The sequence below is a fragment of the Coturnix japonica genome, chromosome 38 (genome assembly GCF_054131305.1).
Source record: "Coturnix japonica strain WE chromosome 38, WE-NBRP24, whole genome shotgun sequence".
NCBI classification, from domain to species: Eukaryota; Metazoa; Chordata; class Aves; order Galliformes; family Phasianidae; genus Coturnix; species Coturnix japonica.
In genome coordinates, this window is record NC_140700.1 from 1,952,700 (window position 1) to 1,967,725 (window position 15,026).

At 50.6% G+C, this 15,026-nt stretch overlaps 1 protein-coding gene across 7 annotated transcripts in view; it reads right to left on the reverse strand.

Annotated features, from left to right (window-relative positions):
• PPP1R12B (protein phosphatase 1 regulatory subunit 12B) overlaps positions 1–15,026 on the reverse strand; it is an 81,267-nt gene that overhangs the window by 13,864 nt on the left and 52,377 nt on the right. The window lies entirely within an intron of this gene.

The following is a 15,026-nucleotide window of genomic DNA, read 5'->3' on the forward strand; positions in this document are numbered from 1 at the left end:
GTGCCTGCAGGGGCTCCATCAGGCTGAGCACAACCATGGCAGCAGGTCCAGCCCTGTGCTACAGCCTGAACATCCTGAGCTGGAAGGGACCCATAGGGAACTGCACTGTCTTGCAGCCTTCCACCTGCAGCTGCATCCCAGCGTGGTGCTGCAGTGAAGGGGTGTTTCTGAGACAAAGATGATACCATATAAAGGCTGGGCCTGGAGAGCAGAGGCTGAACAGGACTCTGCAGCCACTGCTGGCAACAGTCCTGCTGTGATGGAATCACAGAACAGTTTCCATCAGAGGATCACTCTCTGCTCGCTATTACCTTCAGGGAAGGAAGGGATATTCATTTTGTTTTGGACCAGTTTCTGGCTCAGCCTCTTCTTGAGGTCTGCACAAGGCTGTGCTGGTACCCCAAGGACCAGATTACTCTGTTCTGCTTTTAAAACAAAGAAGAGAGGAGCCATCTCCAACAGGACCAGCTCCCTTCCAGTCCAGCCCTGTTCTGCATACAGCCACATCCCCCTCAGAAACCTCCAGCTGCAGCACCTGCAATCATTACTGCTTCTCTGCTCTCTTCCCCTCCTGCTCAAACAACCAAACGCCATTTAAATGTCAGCAGCATCACCTGCACAGCAATGCTGAGAATCAGCCGTGCCAACTCTATGAATGCACCGCTGTATTTGTCACAGCTTTTTTTTTGTTCCCCCTGGCAAATGTGGAGCTGCACCGTCAGCGTCGGCCCCTACAACTACATTTCTCTAAGGATCAGAGGCTCCACTAGAAGCAGCAGCAGCCACAGGGCTGTGCCATGAGCCCTCCCCAGCTTAACAGGGTCAGGGTGGGGGGAGGAGGGCTCTGGGGAGCAGCACGGCTGCCCTGGTTCTGAAAGCAGTGTGCAGCCCAGGCAGGACCTGCAGCCTGGGATGTGTGTGCTGATGGCTTTTAAAGGAAAACTCCAACACGCAGAGGAGCGCTGCCAGGTTTCTGGTCAGCGTCAGTGCTCAGAGCTCTCAAAGCAGGAGGATGGGAGTGGAATTTGCACGTGCACCCCGACCTACAGCCATGCACCTGAGGTCACATCTTTCCTCCTGGCAGCACAGAGTTGGGGTGACACAGCCTGGCTATTGCTGCCAGCACCCAGCTGTCTGAACCCCACACGGCTGCAGAACACAGGGCATGGGAGCAAGCAGCATCATAGAATCATACAGTGGTTTGGGTTGGAAGGGCCCTTACCATCATCTACTTCCAACCCCCTGTTCCATGCAGGGATGCCTCCCACCAGGCCAGATTGCTCTAAGTGCACAGTGCAGGAACGCTGCAGGGTTTGGGTTTGGGATGGAGGAAAACAGGAGTTTTCCCTTCAAAACACACAAACTCTCACAGCTGTTCGAAGTTCAGTAAGGTATAATTAAAACCAAATTCCTCACGGAAGGTTTGGCTAAAATGAAGCTCTGTAATGCAACGCCAAGAGGGGCTCAGCCCTTCTGCCAAGTCAGACACTGCCCCATTGCTTCCAGATGCATTCATCTGCTGCTCAGACCCGACCCAGCACAGGCAGAAAAAGTCCACTATTTACATTCCCACCCCCAAAATAAAAAGATGCTTTTGGAACATTTCATTCTCCTTTATATCCCATTGGCCAACCCCAGGAAAGTCAGCACTATTTTAAGATAGTTCCCAAGGAATTGATGTTGGTGTTTTGTTTCAGGGATCTGCTCAACCCCCCCACGATCAACCACCACTTAATAGGATCCCAGAGCACAGCCACAGCCCCACAGCCCACAAAGAAAGCCCCAATGGTGTTGGCAACCATCCCCCTGCTGAGCCCTGTTTGTTTCAGAGCTGCCACACTGCTGCAGCACTGGGGCTGTCTGCTCCTACCCTTGAGGCTCAGCCCCTGTGCATGGCATGCAGCTGGAGGGGAGCGCGGGCTGCACTGCATGGAGCAGCAGGGATGGATTTGGTGCACGGTGCAGCTTGCAGTTGGACTTGCAGGCACAAGCAGCGCTCAGAAAGTTTGGTTTTCCACAGGGTGCAGAATAATTAGAAGGTTTGCTTTGAACTCTGCTTGCTTCGAGGTCAATGCCTCCCTGGGAAAGCTGCTGTGCTGACCCAGCGCTGTGGCTCAGCTCCCCGCCAGCTCCAGCCGTGGTGATGGATGCTGCTGCCTTCCACCCGGGCTGCACTGCTGTGAATGCAAGGATCACAAATCCCACTGCTATGATTGATAACGCAGCGCAGCCAAACCACCTCCATCTAACCCCCAACTCCCCAAAGCCTTCTGCAAAGCATGTTTTCACAAACTATAAATCAACAAGCTTTGCTTAATAAAAACTGCCCTTACTGAAGCATAATATTAAAAGTCCCTCCGAGCTGGAATAGCAGCCTTGGCTGCTGCCTGCAACACATTGCATCGTTTACAGCATGAAACACACACAGCTGGGGGGGGGAGCTGACAGCAGCACCTCCATGGCCCCAGCACAGGCAGCTCCTCTATGCTCCCCCCCCTCTCTATGCTTCAGTTCCCCACTCCTTTGTGGCCCCTCGGCTCAGCCCCAGCTGCACTTCATTACCGCTGGCTCTGGGGGATAGAACTCACAGTGTAAAGCACTGAGCTGGATTGTAGTTTAATTTAAGAGAGGCCACAACTCAGAAAACCTGGGGCTGCTGCTCTGATTTTTTGCTTTTTCCCTTCTTTTCCAAGGGATCAAGTTTTATTGGTGAAAAAACTCCATTCTGCAAAGCTCTCCAGACATGAGGAAATCAAAGCTGAAGGGCCAAGTGACCGAGAGGAGATCGCTGCTCCCAGCTCCTCCCCAGCCCTGCACACACTGCTGGCTATTCCCAGGTGTTTAAATATCTATTTGGAGCCTGAATTGCTGAAACCAACCTGTGAACTCCTTGGCACTAACACGCCCTGGAGCAGCCACATAGCATTCCTGTGACAACTGCACGGGCACAGGCAGTGCTTGCATGGAAAAGCCATTAGGGCTGCTGAGGTACGTTGGGCTGTCTGCACTGCATGGAGCACACTGTGCTGTCAGAGTTAAGGCTGTTGGTGCTGCCTGTCTCTCTCCTCATTTGTTTCTGTCTAAAACACCTCCAGAGCGGCTGCCAGGCGGTGATCTGAGCCCAAACCTGCTTGAGGATGTCTGCTCCAAAGCTTTGCTTCTTCAGGGGTGACCTCAGCTATAGGGGGTTAGTAATAAGAACCTTGTGAAAAGCAAAACCAACCCAAGAAGCAGACCAAGCCAACCTGAGGTCAGCACTCTGCATCACCAGGGGCAGCTCCAAGGATGGGGCAGCACCTCACTGGGTGGGAGTCTGCACCAATGTGTCCAGAGCAGCACAGGTACAGCTGCAACACCCTGAAGCAATGGGCAGACTGAGCCCTGCCAACCTTATTTGCTATGGGTTTGTGTTCCTCCTATGAAAAACAAAGTTATAATGGGCTCCTGCCACTGCAGTAAACACTGGTTTGCAGTTCAGAGGTTGGAGTGGTTTTCTGCCTCCGGTTTCCATCTGCTCTCCCCTTCCACTCATTCCCATCCCACAGCACCTCCCTGTCCCCACTGGGCCAGACGCTGTTGTGGCTGCGCTCCAGGCTGACCCCAGATCAGATCTCTTCCTTTTCACCCCTTCTGCACTCAGGGCTCCCCCTGCAGTGTTGGGCAATCCCACAGCAATGGTGTGACCCCAGGCAGCCTCTTCCCATCTGCTGACCTGAATCCCTCCAGGAAAAGCAGCACAGAGCAGGCAGGAGGGGAAGGGCAGGAGCTGTGCATGCGGTGGTGGTGTTACACCACGTGCCTCCTGCTCTGGGAGCAGCACACCCAAAGCAACCAGATCCCAATGGAATTTCAACACATGGGAAGTGCCATCCCACCCTTCCAGCTGCAGCACCCTGCAAGAGCCCTCCCTGTGCAGAAATGACTTATTTGGGTAATAAGGACATGCAGTGAGGTCGTGTCTGCCTGGAAGATGACGCAGGGTTGAGGCATGGGCTCAACCAGCAGCCTGTGGCATTCAGACACTGAAGAACTGGCACAATCCCTGCACGGCTTGAATCAATGGCTTGATTCCTAGGAAGGGAGGAGAGCTGAGAAAGCTTATCCACAGAGACACAACGGCTGTGTAATGCTTAACATGGGTCACTGCGTGCAACAGGGCCCCTGGTATGGATATAAGGATATATATAAGGTCACAGCTGCCCAGCACTGAGTCCCACCTGGTGCCCTGAGGATGACTGCATGCTCCCAATGCGCTTCCAGATATGGGCATTTACAGAGGGAAAAAACCCAAAACAAAACAAAAAAGAGGAGCAACAAACAGAACCCAGAAGGATTTCTTACTGATACCCATCTAAGGAACACGATGCCTGAGAAATAAGCAGTGATTGCAGCAGCAATAAACAAACCAGGCAGTGGAAGAGCACAGCCTGAGGTTAATTGCCTTAAAGTTCAAGTTTTGGTATCCCACGTTTTTGCTGGCTAATGGGAGAGGATAGCAGAGCTTCTGCAAACACTGTGTAATGAGCCAGCTGTGCAGACATGAGGAAAAGAATGTCTGGAGACAACCTGCCCGACCCTGCTCTGATGTAAGCAGCATCATTTTGATCACCACCGGGATGAGCCCAGGCTGCTCAATGCAAACCAGGAAGATGAAAGTTTCCTGGAGCACTGTTTGCAGAGCACTCGTCATCCCCTCACTGCACAGTAAGGCAAATGATTTGTGCAGCTCTGCCTGATGCCAGAGTACAGCCGGCATCTCTAATAACAGCAAAAAGGCTCAAGTGGTCACAAAGCCACTCAACAGAGAATGGGTCATGAGATGCTCCCACCTATTGCCATGTGGGGCTGGGATGGGAGCAGGAGCTCCAGCAGCACCCAAACACCCCCAGAAGGTCCAGCAATAGACTGGTGCACTCTGCCCTGGGGGTGGGGGTTCACCATCCCTGGAGGTGTTCAAGGAAAGGGCAGATGCAGACGCAGTACTCAGGGATGTGGTTCAGAGGGTGATACTGGAGAATGGTGGATGGTTGGACCAGATGACCTCAGGGCTTTATTCCAACCCTAATGATTCCACAACACAAGAAGTGGGGCCCTGCAGCTCACCAGGCTGACCCTGCAGTGGGGCAATGGAGCTGCTCACACACCAACACACTGCACAATTTCCTTCTCCCCAGCCCTCCCCTGTTATGCTGTTATATTCCAGGATATTGCCTTTCTCAGGCAGGGCATGAACTCAATGCAAAGTGCTCACCCTTCTCATTGTTAAAGGCAGAAGTAAAGCATGTGTGGTTTTATCCTAACACCCAACAAGGAAGGCTATGAGCAACAGGGCAAAGGCAGGGCCAAGGGCATGCCGCAGGAAGCTGCTTTGCAAATGGCATCTGAATGCAGCTGTTTGCAACAAGGAGCAAACCCTTCTTTGGGCTGCCTGCTGCTCCAGGAGGTTTCCATGCCTGCCCCTCACTGCCTGCCCAGCTGGGATCGTTCAGCATGCAAAACTCTGCTGGGATCAATCAGAACCGGATGGAAATAGGAAAGGTTCCAAGATATCACACTCACACCTGTTTTATTAAGGCTGCAAGGGCTGCCAATATTGTGGGCATGGGAGCGGAAGGGAAACGCACAAAAAAATACCATGGCACAATCCCATAGGAAAGTACACTTAATTATTGCTTTTGCTCATAGCAGAATTACATTATCTTGGAGAAGGAGTCGACTTTGTTTCAGCTAGAAGCAAATCCTGCCAAAGGATTGAACACACCAGAGCTGCTTCCTACACTGACCTGTGAGCCACATCTCTGCACCCAGATGATGCTCAGGTGCTCCGACCCACACCAGCACCTCTATTAGCTGCAGGATTTCCCTGCTCACATACCTGCTTTCCAACTCACACCACCACGGGGTCCCAACTGACCAGCAGCAGCACAGGCAGCACACTGTGCAGGAACAGCCACAGCCTGAGAGATGTTAGCCACGCTTATGTGTGCAAGGAGGCTTTGAACAACTTGGTTATGGAGAGAAATTGAAACCTTTCGCAGTTGTATACAGTAAGTAAGAACACATGAAGGGTTCTAACTTCCTGCACCCGCTGGCAGAACTGCTGCAGACTGCCAGGAGCCGCTGGCTGCCATGGGATCCAGCTCACAGGGGGTGACCCCAAACCACAAGGGATGCCTCAGGCTGCACCACTGCTACTGCCCCACAGTGGGGCAAACACCCCCTGTGCATTCAGGGGGGTGCACAGGGGGTGCTCTTCCAGACCAAGAGCAGCAGAGCAGACCATGCACACCTGATTTGAGCAAACCCCAGTGCAATGCTTGCATCTAAAATGAATCTGCCTTTCTCAGGCTCACTCCTCCAGGAGAGGGTGGACTGGCTACAAAGAGGCTGCCCATACCCTGATGGGGATGCAGGGGTTCCTATAGCTTCCCCCAGCCAACACCAGCACTCTTACAGTGTTCCCACTCCCCAAACACCGCTGCAAAGCAGCACACCAGTCACTATCCTGCCCTGCTGCTCCTCCTGGTGCAGGTGGTTCTATTTATTTTTCTGCTGCTGGAACTACTAAAGCAGACCACAGCTCCCAGCTGGATGCCAGCAGCATCGCAGCGCTGATGGAAGCGCACAGCTTAACAAGCTGCTCAGGTTTTTGCCTCATTTTCATCGCAGACATAACCTATGGAGAGAGATGTTTGTGCCTGCTGTGAGTGCAGGGCAGGGGGAACACCATCACAGCAGCTCCCCGCAGCACCGGTGCCAATCAACACCGCTCCAGGAACTCGCAGCCTTCCCAACCTGTTGCTGCAGAGTCACCTTCCCGAGTTTCACTTTACACCGCTCTCCTTCCAAAGCAAACCACAAAGCAATCCGAGGGCATTCCACCAACCCCAGCGGGTCGCCCCGAGCACAGAAAGGAAAAGCTGCTTACTCTGAGAGTCTTTGCAATCGGGGAAGGAGAGGATGGGGGTGAATCTGACTGGGACTTCCTGCTCCGCGTGTACTCCTTGCTCCTGGTGAACAGAGACGACATGGCCCCGCAGGCTGGGTCAATGCAAAGCAATAAAGCTGCGCTCTCCCGTCGCTGGGCAGGTCCTCCTTCCAAGGTCAGAACAAACTAATTAAACTATTCCCAGCTCTGGTAATTAAACCCTGCTGGTTAAGGTGTATAATTTTAGGCATTAATCTGCTGCAGAAGGAGATGAGGCTCTGCAAGGTTCCTTGTCTGAGCAGAAGAGGTGGCGTCCGCAGTGCCCACGCAGGGACATCTCCTGTCCAAGGCCTCAGGACCAGGGGCACTCCTTCCCAAAGCTACACGAGGAAAGGTCTCCCAGCTCAATAGGAAGAGCCAGAGGAACAGCCGAGTGTCTCTAGACCAGATGCTTTTCCAAAGAGTAAAAAAAAACCAACCCAAACCAGCACCAAAAACCTGTTGTACTCCGGCACGCTGCTGCGAGCTCTCTGCCGTAGCTGAGCCGAGCTGCATGCTTTAAGAGAAACGTGAAAGCATAAATCAGGAACAAACACGGGTTTGGAAAGGGGCAGGCCAGCTGAAGTTGTGTTTTGTTCCGTCCTCCTCCTCCGGGCGCCGTTCCCCACGCGCACGTTGCTCCTTCCCGCCCCGCGCTGCTGCTGACATTCCAGATCCTTACTCTTGCAGCCAGGAATGCTGGAGGGCAGCCAGCAGCTGCAATTCACTTTCAGCCTTGGGATTTGAGCTGCCACTTATAGGGGAAAAAGGGGGGAAAAAATAAAGGGAGGAGATGGAGGAGAAAGTAAAAACTTCCAAGGCCTGGCAGCTGAGATATGAGGTCGGAGGGTTGCACTGTGCAGGGCTGAGCAGCTGCCAGCCTGAGCACGCATTTCGCAGCTGTGACAAAGGGAGACCTTTTAAAGGACATGGAGCAGTTCATACCATTAAAGGGAGGAACGCATTCATGCAGCACAACAGGATTTTTGTTGTTTGCTCAGAAGGCTGTTCTGAGCAGCGAGAAGGCGACGCCGAGCTTGTGCAATGCACACTCATTGAAATGAGCTCTGGGGATGGAGGAGGAGGGGAGATGAGGGAAGGGAGAAGGGTGGGGAGAGCACACACCTCTCAGTAAACTTCAGGGTGAGCTGAAGCTGAACATCCTGCTCCCTGCCAGCAGTGCAGCACTGCAAAGGCAAGAGGATGGCATGCAGCTGCCAGAAGCACAGGGAACGTGCCCTCAATGCACTGCAGTGCACTGATTTAACAGCTTTCATACAGCAAGTACAATCCAGGAGTCAAACAGGAGCTGTAAGGTGCAAAGTTCTGTCTTTCCTCACTGGGAGGGTGTTGGCTCAACTACCTGTGCTGAAGTGGGTCAGTGTAAGCGCCATGGTGGCACACAGAGACACTGAGGCTGATCCAGACCCAAAGCAGCCACCGACCCACCAGAGTGCTGTAGCCATGTGCTGCTCCAGCCCTGCAGGTCTCTTTATCAAGGAATAGTTCAACTAAGTGCAAAAACCCATCCATGTGAAGCAGTTCTAAAACATTATCACCCTCACATACCTGTTAGTCTGAAATCTTGCCCCTTTTTCTGCACAATGCTTGTTAATTGTGCACTTGTATTAATATACACAACGTGGGAAGGGCTTGTGGCTGACTCCCACCACTCAGCACTGCCATGACCAGGAGAAGTGATACAGCATCACCCCATGACCACAGAGTGAGGAATGCGCCCTCTGGATTCCCCTTCTCTGCCAAAGTCACTTGGAGGTCAGGTTTCCACTCAATGCTTCACCGCAAAGGAAGGACGAGATTCATCCTCCACTCACTGCAGGAAGGAAAAGAAGTTTGGAGAGGTCTAAATCTGCCTGGAAATATTTCTGCATCCCCTTTTAAAGGTATGGAGACGAAGCCCAGACACATGAGAAGGCAGTGACAGGCACCCTGCTGCTCAAGGAGACCATAGCAGGACCTTGATCTTTGCAACCCGCATCTGTTGCACTCATCACCTCAGCATCCACCCCTCCGTGCAGCATAGAGGGGTGACAACGCAGCAGTTTGGACGCTAAAGGTACATTTATAGGACCTGCACACATGGGTTGGCCTTCCTGGCAATAACAGACATGGAGAAAGCTGAGCGACTCCACAGTTCTCTGCCTCAGTGTTCAGTGGCAGTCAGGCTCTCCGTATCTCACATCCTTGAGGCTCTGGGCAGGAGTTGGGAAGAACAGAATCCCCACTGTAAGAAGAGTGAATTGGAGAGCAGCTGATGGGGCTGAACGTGCACAGGGCTATGGGGTTGGGTGATATCCATCCCAGGGCCCTGAGAGAGCTGCTGATGGGGCTGTCATGCTGCTTCCCTCCATATCTCAGAGCTGTGGCTGTCAGATGAAGTCCCCAGTGACTGGAAATGGAGAACCATCAGTCCCATCCCTTGGGAGCTGTGCTCTTCAACACTGTTACTGATGACACACAGCAGGACTGAGTGCACCCTCAGCATGTTTGTGGAAGACACTGAGCTGAACAGTGCAGTTATACAACAGAAGGAAGGAGATGTCATCCGAGAGGACCTGGGGCAAGCCTGGGAATGAGGTGATTTTTAAGGTCCCTTCCAACCCAAACCATCCCACGATCCCACGATTCTTTCACACCAGGCTCTGAGGTTTCAAAACATCAGTAATTGAAACCGGGCTAACTTGTGTGACAGCCTCAATCACAATTAGAAGGCTGACAAAGACCAGCTTAGTCATCAGGTGGAGCAGAACAGCCCCACATCACAGCTTGGTGCATCCCTCCAGGACCCAGTGCTGTGTTTCTGCTGGGGAGGGGTGGCAGTGCTGAGCACAGAACTCACAGCTTGAGCCTCAAAGCAAAACAAAACCTGAGCTTTCGATTCCCTACTAATTAAAAGTTAATTAGTCATCCAGTGCAGATGCCTCACAGATTGACAAAAAGCATCTTGGTGGACAATAACTCATTTTAAAGAGAAGGGGTAGCACGAGGAATAGCATCCTTATTAGGCAGGAGAGAGGCAGTAAATGAGATGCAATATGGCAAAACACGTCCGGCTCCATCATTACCTCAACAAAGGTGCCTAATTTACACTTTCTTCCTGCTGCCTCATACAGCTTACTTTCAAGTTCTCCCCTGTGTAAGTATGAAACCTGATCTTCCTTTGCAGCTCCCTCGTCCTCACATCCCAGTGTTTGTAACACTCAAGGTCGTGGTTTAGATGCGACTGCTTCTGTCTGTTAAGGATATTCCTCAGTATGCAACACCAGCCTGTTCTGCACCATCCATGTCAGAGAATATTTGTACAGCTACTGAACAGACAAGAGACAACACAATCCAACCCTAAAGCCCCCAACCTGAGCACTGCCACATCACTGGTCACAAAGCCAACACCATGACATGCTGACCAGGCAGTAACTTCAGCCTGAACTCCATTTACAGGCAACATTATCTTAAATTCCTTCTCATCCGTGAGCACTGCAGCACGAATGCCTTCTGTCTTAGGGCAGTGGTGGTCAGATCTCTTTTCAGACACTTCTCCTTTGAAATATCTGTTCTCTCCCTTCCTTGGCAAAGGCCACCTGTGTTCCTCCTACCCAAACAGGCCCCATTTCTGTAATTGGAGAGGAAGACCAATATACAACAAGATGACACATCAGAAAGAGGATTAATTCAGATATCCCCTTTAACCGTATTGGAAGTCTTCACCCTATACAACATTGTGTTGGTGAAGCAGATTGAAGCAGCAGAGTATCTTCACAAAGAGCAGCAGCCAAGAATGGGAAACAAAGGCAGGATTTGCAGGCAGAGCTGCAGAGCGACGCTCGCAGGTGATGTGAGCCCACAGCGAGCTCTGCAGGAACGCAGGAGCCCTCCTGGGAGAGCAGAATTCTAATAAAACTTGAAGGATGAGGGAAAACGGTTGGTATTTTTGGAACAAATCATCCCAAGCCAATCTCCTGAAAGTCCTCGCTGTCATTTTCCACCTCAGGTTTACCACGCTCTCTTGTACGCCGCTGAATTACTTCTCATTCAGCTGACTTCTCTTTCATTTGGAGCCAAACCTCCCTATCTCCCCCAGGCAGAGACTCATGGAAGAGTGCATTTGCTTCCCCAAATGAGAGCATTTGAAGGGCTGAGCTGAAGACAGCACTGAGGCCACACAGCACCAGGATGCTCCCCCACACCACAAACCTCCTGTCTGGGTTTGACTCCATCTGAGACATCAAACACAGCCACGGAGCATCTCTGCCCACCAGCACATATTGTGCTGAGCAGGTGGGAAGGCTCCAATGTTATTCTGTCCTGGAGCAGCACTTTTGGGCACAACTCAAGTCAAAGTGCAAACAGTCCAGGCACTGCTGGGACCCCCAGACTTCTGTTGTTTGCTGCTCCATCCCAAATCTTCACAACCTCCACCTCTGGATTTTGCACCTGCAGGAGGAGTCGTGCTGCACGTTTGGTGCTGTTCCAATCCAGGGAAATACTGAAATCCAGGCTGAGTGTATTATGTAATACTTCATCCATTCTGAAGCCACATCCATTCTCGTGACACCTCTCTGGAGAAACAGAATGAACTGCACTGTCCTGTCCTCTTACATACCATAAGAGAATTGTTCTGGGTCTAAAATAGCCTGTAAAAAAAGCCCAACACAACCAAACCCCAGCAGCCCATGGGAGGGGGCTGGAACCTTGAGGTCCCTTCCAACCCAAACCATTCTATGATTCCATGAAAACAAAACAAAGAAAAACTCAGTTTAAACACAAAGTACCTATATTAAGTATTGAACTACTGATGGCAGCTAGAAAGAATAGATTCTGGATTGGATTTCCAATTGCTTTCCTGTTATTGGGTTGACACACAGAGCTAAAATCCATTGTGAAGGACACCTCCCCCTCAAAACAAGAAGAATCCAAGCAACATTTACATGATGGCCAGAATTTTAATCAATTCTTCCATGCCATCCACCTCATGTCATCCTGAAGCCTTTCCACACGCAAACCATCAATTACTTTCTTCCTTGGAAGAATCTCCCATGCATTTGCCTTCTGCTACACCCACATGCTTGGGTGTGAGCACTATTTGTGAAGGCAATGCCTGTGGCCAAGCCCAATGTTGCTCTGACAGCTCAGGGCACTGCTTTATCACCTGGGGTGCCACAGATGGAAGGTTCCTGTATCAGCAACCATCACAGCTTGGTACATGGGCACCGCTCTGCTGCCCCTCTATGTAGGAACTCATGGTCAGAAGGTCTCGAGTAATGATGAGACGGGCGGATTGGGTTAACCTGCACAGAGAAGGCTGAATCCTGCTGGCACCACTGCCCTCCCTTCTTGATTCTCAGTACCCCACGTCCTTTGTGCAATGAGATTCTGCCAGGAGAGAAGCTGTTTGTTTCTGAATGAAATGGTCTGAAATTGTTGGTGCTTTACTAGCCTGGGAGATGCGATGAAAAGCCTGTCTTCAAGGCTGCAACATAAGCCTTGTTTCTTGATAGCCAACTCTGCGTTCCCCATGAGCTGCAATCCAGGCTGTAGACACTGAATCCAGAGCAGTGCTGTTATGTGGGACAGCACAGGGTCAGAGCTGCATGCACAGTAACGCCCAACCTGCTGTTATTTGGGATGATGAAAAGTTGACAGAAAAATACACGCTATATAAAAACACCGCTTTAAAACACTGTAAATAAATCACTGTAAAATTCTATGCAAGCTTTAACAGGTTCAGTTACAGCTTCACAGGGTTTATTTAGGACTGAAAAAGGCAGCAACGGTTCTTCTCGGCAGCAGAAGGCTGAAGGGCTGTAGCAAAGAAACTATTGGTCAGGCAATAAGCTCTGTTGTAAACGTGATGTAAAGGCACTGCAGCACTTTGCCATAAATGGAATACAAACTGTGCAAGGCTCTCCTCTGCAGTGCACCGAGCAGGATTCCCAGGAGCAGACCTGGCATTATGTCTTATGGATACGAAGCAGGAGAGGATCTTCCTCCCCTCCCAAACACTGCTGCCATTCTATATTTGTACATAGAGCATCATACGGGACTCCGCTTTTTATTCCCACCACTAAATTTACCATAGAAATGCTGGAAGCTGTACCCATTAGGCTCACCTGGATTAGCATGAAGCTGCAGCAGGAGATAATTTTAGTGTGGGCTGAGATTAGCACATTTTATATTTAAAACCTGAGAACCTTCTTGCCTTCTTACAGACACAGAAAATAAAAAGCAGTGGTGAAAGAGTTAAAAGAAGCACCATTGTGAGCACAGAAACCTCAATTTAGCACCTACAGGCATCAAAACACACACATAGGAGGTGAGTGTTCAGGCAGTTCTATGGGTCCAAACTGAGATGTTCGGAACAGGACAAGAAGGGGCACACAGTGATCAGAATGGGACATCCCCCACTGCACCAGCTGAGGACTGAGCTTAAAGAAAAGTCTACAAAGAAGGATTTCATTGCATTGACTTCATCACTTCTAGAAGGGATGTCAGTAAGAGGTTGCAGAGCTGGATGGCAATGGTATATTGATACCATATAATCAGGAATAGCAAACAGTTGGGATCCCCCTGAAGGCTGTAAATGCAACTGGATGGTGCAGGGGCAGCCCCAGCACTCCCAACTTTTATGCCATAATCCTACATTCAGGGGAGGGCTGCTGTTCACAGCCCATTTGCCTCATGCTCCTGCAGAAGCTGACTGTGTCTTTTCCCAGTCAGGCTTCCCTCCCAGCATCAGTGCCATGTTTTGCTCAGAAAAGCAGTGTGATGAGCACTGGAGGGATGATCTCCTCACCCACTCCAAGGTCCACCTCAGAGCAATGCTGATGACAAAATCAAGTGACTTCATCCAATGAAGGACAAAGCAGTGTCAGAACACAATATGTTCCAGCTCGAGTTGTTCAGCAGTTGCACTCTGTGAGTGGTTTGTGACATTACCTCCTCCCCAGCGCAGCAGAAGCAAACACACAGTGAGCTGCAAAGAGGAACGCAGCAGAAACTCACAAATATTAACAGGGAAATGAAGAAAGCCAACAGGAATATAAGAACCAGATGTAAACACAGCCATTTCCAGCTACGAGACTCAGAGTCACATCAGATGGATCGCAGTTTTTACAGTACAATGTGTGCATGTCTCACCTGCCCCCACCCCTCCATAGGGTCTTTGTGCCATGGAAGCAGCCAGCTCACCCACCAAACTCAACCCACTCCAAGAAACGTGTGGCTTCAACACATTGCTATCTAAGTACGATTCAAGCTATTTCTGGCCTTCCTTCAACAGCAGCAACAGATTGCGGTGCAGAAGGTTACGTTCCCTCCCAAGGATGCAATCTAGGAGTAATGAAAGAAAAACCTATTAAAAAAACAGTGCTCAGCATTCACTATGTGTGAGGTGCCTACCAGAGTGAGTAAAGCAAACACAGTGAGGTGTGAAAAACCAAAGCTGGGGGCAAATCCCTGCCAGGAAGGAGTTTCACAGCTTAAGGATTCTAGATCCTGACACATCAAACAATGAAGGCTCTCCTGCCAAACAGAGTTACTCCTAATAGTGAAACCGGCTTCCCAAATGGGAGGCTTCTCTCTGAAGAAAAGCATGTGGGAGGATATAAACTCAGAACAAAAAGTGACCTTTTAAAGACAAGGGTGACAAACAACATCACCACCCTTGAGTCACTGGAACACGCAATTTTTCCTACAGTGCTGTTTTCCAAAAGGATATTTTATTGCCAGAGAATTTGAGTTCGGTTTTCCAAACAAATGCTGATTATTCTTCATTCCTTTTCAGCCATCTGGCAATGCAGCTTCTGCTTTTCACTCCTTAAGGACGTATCTGGGAGAGGAACCGTTTACTCCTTCAGGGTCTCATAAGACACAAGGACCACTCACCTCACAGGGACTCTGCCACAAGGAAAGCATCGTCAACAGAACAATGAGGGAAGGAAGCACCGACTGCACTACACTTGTGTTGCATCCCCTGAAGCCATCTCCTATGGTCCACAAACAGCTCACCCTAATGCACACAGCCCTGCTCACCTGACACAGC